The sequence below is a fragment of the Moschus berezovskii genome, chromosome 14, assembly GCF_049115385.1.
Source record: "Moschus berezovskii isolate FMDL1 chromosome 14, NW_MosBer_1.0, whole genome shotgun sequence".
Classification (NCBI taxonomy): domain Eukaryota; kingdom Metazoa; phylum Chordata; class Mammalia; order Artiodactyla; family Moschidae; genus Moschus; species Moschus berezovskii.
The window spans coordinates 80,903,554-80,912,145 of record NC_142473.1 but is presented as its reverse complement, the minus strand read 5'-3'; the positions used below and the strand labels follow the sequence as shown (position 1 = coordinate 80,912,145).

Here is an 8,592-nt window from a genome sequence, read left to right as displayed (position 1 = left end):
AGCGACTTCACTTTCACTTTTCGCTTTCACACATTGGAGAAGGAAATGGCAACCCACTCCAGTGTTCTTGCCTGGAGAGTCCCAGGGACGGGGGAGCCTGGTGGGCTGCCGTCTATGGGGTCACACAGAGTCGGACACGACTGAGGTGACTTAGCAGCAGCAGCAGCAACAAAGTCGCGGAGAGTCGGACACGACTGAGCGACTGAACTGAACTGAACAAAGTGTTATTACACTATGACTTGATCTTCAACATTCTCAAGAGAAATTCTGGTTCTCTAAACAATTTAGACAGCCCGCACTCGACACAGAAAATGGCAGAAGCCCAGTCTGCTGACTTCACGGCTTATAATCTGGGTTCATTTATTTATGCCTTGGACAGGAGCCGGACCTGGAGTTGGAGCGAAGCTGCTTCTCGACGCTCGACTGCGGTTCCCTGAACGATTGCTTGGGCGCTCCTCCTTTGAGGTCTGGGGCGTTCGTCTATTCGGTGATCCCCTGCGCCGTCTTCTCGCTTGATGTCTCCCGAGCGGCGGCGGCGGTGGCGGCGGCGGCGCCGGGTCGAAGGCTGTCTCGTCCGCGAGGCCCCCGCGCTCAGGCGGCTTTCTCCCGCCGGTCGGCGGAGCGGACCCCTCGCTTCCTCCTTGCCTCTCCTAGTGCGCGGCTCAGTCCACCCGTTGGGCTGCACACCGAGCCCCCGGCCGCCTCGCAGGTAGGCCCGGGAGGCGCCTGGGAGGCCCGGGCCCGGCATCCTTACGCCGCCGGGCTCGGAAGACCTTGGCGCCGGCGGGTGGGCGGCCGGGCGGGCCGGCCGGCCGCGGAGACTCGGGCAGAGGAGGAGCTGCGCGGCGGCGGCGGCGTTCGGGGGCGCGGTCGGAGAGGCGGCGGGCGGCGGAGGGGGAAGCCGGAAGGAGGGAGGGATGCTGGGGCTGCCGCCTGGAGTGGTCCGGGAGGGAGGGTTCGTCGGGTCCGGGGAGGGTGTAGGGACCCCCAGTGTTTGGGGGAAGCCGTTTTCCAGGAACGGATAGAGCTTTGCGCGCTTTGGCCTCCCGCCCCCCAAAGGCTGCGGGTGTCACGACTCACTTGCACTGGGGACTCTCTCCGAGTCCGGCCTTCGAAGGGACCCTTGACTAGGTGGAGGCTGGCGGCCGCAGGGCCCTCCGGCTCCTCTGAGCCGAGTGTCACGTTCTCGCCTCTTTTTGGGTAGGGAAACTGAGGTTGGTCTGGGACGTGACTTTCCCCCGTATCCAGCACAGATCTTTAAACGCACCGTGAGTTCATTGTTTCGTTGTTTACCAATTCACCGTGTGTCTCCCCCCTCGCCCCATACTTCACCAGTCATTTTATCCACATAGTGATTTGTCGTTTGATTGTCTCTCTTAAGTCCCTCCTTCCGAGGAATATAGGTGGATTCCGTCCCTGGAGACTTCAGAAGTGAAGGGAACACGCAGTCTTGCGGCTGGTTTTGCTTTGAAAGTCCGTATCATTTTAGCGGGAGTAGTCATGACAATTTCTTTCTGTTTCTTGATAGAAAATTTTGTTCGCTGGCTGGTTTGCTTTCGAGTTGATACTTTCTGTCTCCTCCTTCCCCTCAGCCTGTTTCTCACTGGAAGTCTTTCAGCTGTGGTGTTGAGTATTTAATGTCCTGAAGAGGATGGTCAAGATTTTGAAGACAGATATTTGTCCTGAGAGACTGCTTTCTAGGAAGAATCCAAATAAAACCCAAGGAGTCGCTTTTGTGCCAGTGTTGTTGTATTTCATTAGTGACTTAGTTACTGCATATACTAGAGTTAAAAAGGCTATGTGTAGAAATCATTCAATTATTGACATATTTAAATCGAAAGTTTAAATATGGGTACTCCATTATCTTTTCCTTTTCTCTCCTAGCCCGGAAACTTTGGAGACTAAATGTTCTTCCTCGTTTTATTTTCATTGGATTTAGTGGCATGATTCTAATTTGTGTAATTTCTTTGTTGAAAAAAATAATCAACCTAGAGGTCATTCTAGGTTGAATAAGTATTTCCATAGTACAAATTTAGAATCAGTAGGAGTTGGATTTTCTTAAGGGAGAAGAGACTAAATTTGTAGTCCTTGGATGGAGACTATACAAGTGTATGTACTTTAACAAATTTAGACTTCTCACATGAGTTTTGGAAGGATTATTGTTTTTTCTTTGTTTTATTATTATCATCATCATTTTAGTGAGGTCAGCAAGATTTAAATGTAGGGCCCTTGATCTTGAGTGATTTCCTAATTGCCAGATCCTGAGTGCTCCAGGAAGAGATTAATGAAGAGTCACTGGACTGTCTTTATGGAGAATCTATATTGGGAAGTTAGGCTAATGTGTGTTCTCTGAAAAAGTTTCTATGAAGAGAATTTAATATCAGAGAAAAGAATTTAGAGGACTTCCGCAGTTTGATCCCTGGTCCGGGAAGAACATCTGGAGAAGGAAATGGATCCCACTCCCATACTCTAGCCTGGGAAATCCCATGGACTGAGGAGCCTGGTAGGCTACAGTCTTTGGGGTTGCAAAAGAGACCCAACTTACTGAACAATGACAATAACAAAGAATTTAGACAAGGGAAGGACATATTCCCCTGGAGATTGATAGGTTCTGCATAGAATTTAGAGTTAGTGGCTTCTAATGAATGCTAAATAAGAAAGGAAATTCGCTTTTAGTGTCAGGAAGAAGTATTAGGAGTATTTTGTTATGCTTCCATGGAAAATAATTAGCAGAGGTTTAAGTTGAATTGAAGAGGACAAGAAATTTGGTTGTGGTGGAAAGGGGTAGAACTTCTTATCAGCTTTTCCCCTGCTTTGTGGTAGACATTCACTCAACTTTTACCTTTCTGGGTTAAATCTTGTGTTCCGCTAATGTCAGGTCAAGCTCTCTTCTGGCCTTTCTTTTCGGAATTTACGAATTCAGAATGTGACTGAATGATTCTGTCTTCTCTTTTAGTAAGAAAGTTCTGGGGGATTGTTAAGGATGTGAAATTCTTTGAATGTCTTTTAGAACTTATCCTGAAAGGAGTTATGTATATCACTTGAAAAAGATTAGTTATATATATCACTTGAAAGCAGTTGGTTATTTTTATTAACAGAATAATAGCTTAGTTTTATATTGTATAATTTTCAAAATATTTTCAACTTGTGTTAGGTTACTTATGAAACTTTTACCCTTTTGATCATGCTCCTTTATGCTGCTTAGCAATACTGAATCCAAAACAGACATTTATGGTCTTCAAGGATCTTCATGAATGTTGACAATTTACATTGGTGGTTTATCTCGCTCTTCCCATTTATCTAACTCTTAAAAGACTTGGAAGAAAAAGTTTGTTGTTAGCACACTGTGGTCTCTTTTTTAAAGATACTTCTCAACCCTGATCGAGTTATTTTGGAATGGGATGCAAATCTTTTTGCCCAGTGGTTTGGTTTACCAAAAAAAAAAAAAAACTAAGGTTTTTTAAGTTCCTTTAATCATAGTCATGCTTGTTTCTTTCTCCAGTTGTTCCCCATAAACCCAGAGAGAACTTTCTGTTTCTTGTCATATTTTTTTGTTTGTACGGAAGTGCTGTGGTACCACCTCTGCTGCGGTTTGGGGATATAATTTATGTTTTATATTTTCAAACCCCTCCTCCCTCCAGGTTAATTAGATCAGGGTTTTTTTGGTCCCTTTTTCTCAAAGCTAAAATTAGTTACCAATAGATGAAAATTTTGTGATCAGTTATTGTCAATATGTGTCATTAGTATGCGGCAGTCTGCCAAAGCGATGTGACTAAAAGAAGAAAGATTAAGGAATCACGCGACCTGGGTTTAAGTCCTAGGTTTACCATCTTACTAGCTGAGAAACCTTGCACAAACTATTTAAGGAGGCCATCGGGAAGGTTTCTCTCCTTTATTATTTACTGTGTTGTGTTCTTTGCTCAGAACACGTCCTTTAAGGTACGTATTATTTTTCCCCATGGATACTCAGATCACAGAGAAGTGAATAATTTGTCCAAGATCACACAGCACATATGTAGCAGAGGTAGGACTCAAATTCAAGGCTTTGAGTACTTTTGTGTGTCTGTATTTAAAGAATGGGAAAGATAATGCTTCTATTGTAATAACTTCTGTTGAGAAAAAGAAAATACACGAAGCTGCTTTGAAAAGATAGGGAGCTCTTCAAATGTTAACTTCTGTGCTATCTTGCAGCAACAATGAATTGATGTCATCTGGGTTCGTGGTCCGTTTGCTTCTTTGAAGGCAGCATTGTGCCTGACAGTCATGGAAAATAGAAGTGCAAACGTTAAGTGCCCTGGAGAAGCTTACTAATGTGTTTGTGTCAAGGAGTGTGTCCTTGGAAGTGCTGGGGAAAGAAGTGTTAGGTGCTGCCTGTTACTCCCTTAGTTAGCCTTGGCTTGTTTGTGGATTAGCGTAGTCTCTTCTAGCTTGTTCTGTCTCTTCCTCTGCTTGGGGTTGATAATCGTCACTTCTTCACCTAAACTTTCTCCTGTCTTCACTGAGCATTGTTGTGGTACTGTGTTTTTGTCCTGAGGTATGAAATACTCCAGTCAGACCTTTTGGAACTCTTTCTTAATTGTAACTGTATGTTTCAACCCTTACCTTTTCAGACTTTTGTTCATCTAACAAGTAATTATGGAAGGCTCATTAGATGCTGGGGTACAAAAGTAAGACATGAGTGTTCCTGACCTGATGGAATTAATTCGAGTGGGGAGCAGAATTGACCAGGTATCTGATAAAGGTTGAAATTTAGGCTGTGCTGTTAAAGAAACAAGGGCTGAGGGAGAGAGATGAAGGCATGAGGAATGCACTGGGCGTTTGTGGGAGTTGACACTAAGTCCCCTAAAAAGTTGCAATCACAGCATACCACGACTCAGTGAATTAAAGTTCTCTTGTTGCCATTACAATGGAAGTCTTCCTCTAAGGTTGCTGTATGTAATGTTTGTCTCTTACTTAATGTATGATGACACTGGATTTGTCTTAGATATCCAGCATTCTTGACTAATGAATTAAATTTTTACTTCTTATAGTTTCCATTTATTAGTTTTTTCCCTGAAAAAGCTATTCTTTGGAAGTTGAGTTAGTGAATTTGAAAACTGTGTACGGGCCTTCATATGTTCATAGCAGGGAATAAACTGAAGTATTTAGCTTTATGTAAAGGGAGAGACTTGGGGTTTCCCTGATAACTCAGCAGTAAAGAATCTGCCTGTAATACAGGAGCAACAGGAGGCTCAGGTTTGATCCCTGGGTCAGGAAGATCCCCTGGAGGAGGGCATGGCAACCCACTCCAGTATTCTTGCCTGGAGAATCCTATGGACAGAGGAGCCTGGTGGGCTACAGTCCATGGGGTCGCGTAAGAGTTGGACACGACTGAAGCGCCTTGGCACGCTTGCAAAGGGAGAGACTTAGGAGAATTGTGAAATTAGGAGAGGGAAAATGTAGGCTGCTGTTGAGTGTGTATATATTAATAATAACACCTACAATCTTGTTTGGTACTTTTCCTTCAAGAAATTAAAAGCATTTTGCAAACATTTTCTTCAGCTCCTCACTGGAATCATATTTATGTCTGCAGAATTAACTCAGGCAAATTTCACATTTCATGATTTCATTGTTTATTTCTACTTCCCAGGATAGAATATACATTGCTTTAGCTATATATGCCAATGATATAATGAAACATCTGAAATTTTGCCGAGTTGGAGAGGATTCATATGCGTTCTTGATTTGGGGAGAGAATCTGAGTATTTCAGTCTAGCTGACCTGTGAAAACAAAGCAGAAGAATATGTCTGGCCAAACTCTTGGAATAATGGCACAGTGGTCCTGATGGAAGGCAGGCAGTCTGGGTCCCAATCGCAGAGCCAGTGCTTACTAGCTCTGTGACTCGGCAAGCCACTTCCCCTCTCGGTGCCTCTCCTCATCTGTAGAACACCTTACAGCTGTTGTGAGAATTAAATGAATTGATGTATATAAAGCATTCAGAATAGCACATTGCCCTATATACTCCAGTGTCAAATTGTTTTCAATATTATTATAGCAAGCTAAAGATTATGTTTTTCAAAAGCAGAACAGATAATAGTGATGCGGAGATTGAAGTTTAGGGTCTTTTGAGAAAGCTTGAATAAAAAGTAGGAATAGGGGACAAAGCACATAAATTGTCCCTCCTTCCCCTCAGTGTCCTTCTGAGTAACTTAAAATAAGAAGATGAGCCTTTGCTGGAAAGGAGGAAACCTCCAAAGCAACAGTGTCTGAAAGGATTCCAGATACAAGATAGATGGCAAAACTTGGAGGATTTTGTAATATATGTAGCAAAACAGTCCAGAGGTATTTTAGGAATAGAATAATACTTCTTTGCAAAACAGGTAGAAAATATTAGTATCTAATATTTCTAATAATACTAGTATCTAGTAAAGTTAGATGAATTTTACCATCTATTTGGACTGTGGTTGGTGCTTGAAGGATCTTGAAGAAAATGATTAAAGTTGTGGAAGAGGATGATACTTTAGGGAAAAGTCAAAGCTACCAAGTACCCTTGGGTAAACTTCTGGAAAAGTGAACTTTTTTTTGCTTAGCTGTGAAGACTGAACATCGAGTTGAGTTAGTTTTTTTATTACTCTTATCCCTTCATGCCATTATAAACTTTGGGTTTCTTCAGTCTTTGCGTTCACTGTTTATGTCTTTATCTGCAAATCTCTGTAATATTCCTGCTGTATCATTTAGAAAAGCCTTTTTAAAGATTATAGTAAAGCCTTTTTTTCCAGTCATTTATCCAGTGAATGTCTTTTGAATGCTTCTGTGGGTGGTGGTGAGGATGCAGTAATGAGAGCTGCTCAGAGCCAGTGTTTACTGATGTGCTCTGCACCAGATCCTGTACTCGGTGTTCGCGTCACTGCTTCTTTTCACTCTTAGAACAGCCCGATGGTGCAGGTGCTTTGGTTCTCCCCATTTTACAGATGTGGACATGGTGGCACAGAGAGATGAAGCAGTGTGCTCAAGGTCATGGAGCTCGTAAGTAAGCGGCAGAGCCAGGATTTGAATCCAAGCAGCCCGGCTCCCCTGCTCCTAATCCCTGAATTGTGCTGATTCTAAACTACTTTAAACAATTCTAAACTCTCTAAATTACTGCTGCTATACCAGGACTACAGTGAGGGGAAAAAACACCATATTGTTTATGCCCTTATGGAGAGTGTGATCCAGAGGGAGAGAGAGACAGTAAACAAAAAATACGCAAATATGTAATTATATAGTGTGCAAAGTTGTATGATGGAAAAGTAAAAAAGATTATAGTGGGGGGCATGAATTGTATTGGAGCTTTGGGGGAGATTTCTCTGAAGAAGTGAGGTTTAGGCAGACATGAGAAGGACGAAAGGGGAATGGAAGGGAATATAGCATGTGTGAAAGCCTTGGGGTGGGGAAAGAACTTGGCACATTTGAGAACCCGAAAGACGCCTGGTGGGTTTGAATGCAGTGAGCAGGAGGGAGAATGGGGGCATAGGGAGAAGAGAGTGACTTAGGCAGGGTCTGTATTTTTCCCCTCAGTATAATTGGAAGCCTTTGAAGGTTTTAAGAATGAGTTTTGTTACCTAATATATGATTTTTAAAAAATTATTCTGGCTATGTTGGGGAAATTTTTGGAAATCTTTGAGGGGAAAAATTGGAAATTGTGGGAAATCTGGAAGGGGAGGAAGTTGGGGGTCTAATAATAATAGAACATTCTAATAATATTAGAACATCCAGGAATATAGGAACCATACCATTTCATTTTGGTGTCCTTGGCTGCTTTAACCTTGGTGTCTTGCAAAAAAGTTATATTAAATCAGAAAGGGGAGAGGGAACGAGGATACTCGCAATGATGAGATAAAGATTCTCATGGTCTTTGTATGTGGCCTCAGAGTTTAAGGCTTAGGTGCTTTTCAGCTTTGCTCTCATCAGCCTTTCTGTCTTACTCCCTACCTAGTGGATCTTTTGTACTTCAGTATTATTGGTTTTTAAAGCTCATTCCGTGGCTAATTAGCTGATACGCTTGGTTATTTAATTTCTCTTTATTCATTCACCTGTTTATTGACTCCTTTTTCTGTGTAGGCACTGTGTAACTATGACTGTAGACTTTATTTCAGTTTCTATTTTGTTTGCCTTTTACACACTGTTTATTCAAAGTCTAATTGGGTATATTGAGGTAATATTAAACATTTTAGCTACTATTCTACCTAGAATTTTGTGTGATGACTTTCCTGGGAAAGGCTAAGGATTTTATGGTAATTGTGCCCATTAGTTCTCCTAGCAGGTTTTTTTTTTCTTTTAGAATAATTTATCGACGTAAAATTCACATAACACAAAATTAACCATTTTAAAGTGAACAGTTCAGTGGCATTTGCATAATATTGTGCAGCCGCTACCTCTGTCTAGTTTCAAAACATTTCCATCATTCCAAAGTAAATCCTCTTCCCAATTGAGCAGTTTTTTAAAATTTTTCCTCCCCCTGAAATCCAGCAGTCTGCATTCTGTCTGTCTGGATTGATATATTCTAAATAGTTCATATAAGTGGAATCATCTGATATGTAACCTTTGGTGTATGGATATATATATACACACAC

The 8,592-nt window shown here is 42.2% G+C and overlaps 1 protein-coding gene across 8 annotated transcripts in view; it reads left to right on the top strand.

The window, feature by feature from the left end:
• Nucleotides 1–28: 28 nt before the first annotated feature.
• Nucleotides 29–8,592, top strand: part of AMBRA1 (autophagy and beclin 1 regulator 1) — a 176,588-nt gene continuing 168,024 nt past the window's right edge. For 2 of the 8 annotated variants that reach the window (XM_088843287.1, XM_055423953.2), the window contains exon 1: nt 29–709. The gene's annotated coding sequence lies outside the window, so the exon portion shown is untranslated. The remainder of the gene's footprint in view (nt 710–8,592) is intronic. The other 6 variants (XM_055423955.2, XM_055423952.2, XM_088843286.1 and 3 more) reach the window with 4 other exon arrangements.